Source organism: Sus scrofa, chromosome 16 (genome assembly GCF_000003025.6).
Source record: "Sus scrofa isolate TJ Tabasco breed Duroc chromosome 16, Sscrofa11.1, whole genome shotgun sequence".
Taxonomy (NCBI): domain Eukaryota; kingdom Metazoa; phylum Chordata; class Mammalia; order Artiodactyla; family Suidae; genus Sus; species Sus scrofa.
This window is the reverse complement of record NC_010458.4, coordinates 14,706,291-14,707,945: the sequence shown is the minus strand read 5'-3', so window position 1 is coordinate 14,707,945 and position 1,655 is coordinate 14,706,291. Positions and strand designations below refer to the sequence as shown.

Sequence of the window (1,655 nt, the reverse complement as noted above, 5' to 3'; positions counted from 1 at the left end):
AAAAAAATGGAATTTAAGTATTTGCTTATCTGTGACAGATACTTGGTAATATAATCTGTCCAGTAGATTCAAGTAGAAAATTTGAGTTGCAAAAAATCTGATTATGCGCTAGCATGACAGTGTGAAACTCTAGTAGACCTGAGACAAAGGGAGATCTCCAGGTACTTGCAGGGTAGTTCTCTATTAACTCCACCACCAGGTGCTTACATGAAAGATCATGGAGGAGTTCCCACTGTGGCTCAGTGGTATGGTACCTGACCAATATCCATGAGGATGTGGGTTTAACTCCTGGCCTCTCTCAGTGAGTTAAGGATCCAGCATTACTGTAAGCTGTGGTTCTGGCTACAGATGTGGCCCAGATTCCACATTGCTGGGGCTGTAGCAGAGGCCTGCAGCTGCAGCCCCCATTCGACCCCTAACCTGGGAAACTCCATATGCTGCAAGTGCAGTCCTGAAAAGCAAAAAAAAAAAATTTTAATTTAAAAAAGAAAAAGAAGGAATAAAGAAAGATCAGGGAGAATACTTAGAACTTATCCCATTTAGTGGTGACTTGGTAAGCACAGAAGGCACTTCCAAAATCCATCCACTCTTTGCCACACTTACTGAGAGAATGAAGGCCATTCTCACCAATCAGACTGTCAACATTCCAGAAAATGTTGACATCACTCGAAAAGGACACACAGTTATTATGAAGGACCCAAGAGGCACTCTGAGAAGGGGCTTTAACCACATCAGTTCCACATTTCCAAGGAAAAAAAGAAGAGGCTCCAGGTTGACAAATGATAGGGAAATAGAAAGGAACTGGCTACTGTTCTATCTGTAGTCATGTATAGAACACAGTCAAGGGTGTTACACTGGGCTTCCATTTCAAGATGAGGTCTATGTACACTCATTTCCCCATCAATGGTGTTATTCAGGAGAATGGTTCTCTTGTTGAAATCCAAAATTTTGGGGGGAAAAATACATCCACAGGGTTTGGATAAGGCCTGGCATTGTTGCTTGTTCAGTATTTCAAGCCCAGAAAGATGAGTTGATTCTTAAAGGAAACAACATTGAACTTGTATCAAATTTAGATGCTGTGATTCAGCAAGTCACAACAGTTAAGAAGAAGGATATCAGAAAATTTTTGGATGGTATCTATGTTTCCAAAAAAAAATGGACAGTTCATCAGGCCAATGAGTAAGATCTGAGTTGTCCGGCTATAGAAACAAGATGCCAGAAGATTCTTCAGACTCATTTGTGATGTTTTAAGATACAATAAAAAGTCTATTGTCTTGAAAAAAAATTCCATTTAGATAAATCACGTGAAAATATGTATATACGATAGTAGATTATATGTAATAGCTACATAAATAGGTGTATATAATGTAATATATATAGATCTATATACACACACATAAATATCCCTTAATACACATGGATTTTAAAAAATGTAGTTTGCATTGGTGGAAATCCACTGCAACAGGAAGAGGAGAGAAATAGACGAAAAAATAAAAAATTCTTACCTTGGCTAGGGGGGTGGAGGTGAATAGTCACTGGATGGCTATGAAGAAGGTAGACTAGGAGTTCCCATCATGGCACAGCAGAAATGAATCCGACTAGGAACCATGAGGTTGCAGGTTCAATCACTGGCCTCGCTCAGTGGGTTAGGGATC

General features: G+C 39.5%; 1 pseudogene; it reads left to right on the top strand.

The window, feature by feature from the left end:
• LOC100623929 lies at positions 534-1,183 on the top strand (annotated as a pseudogene).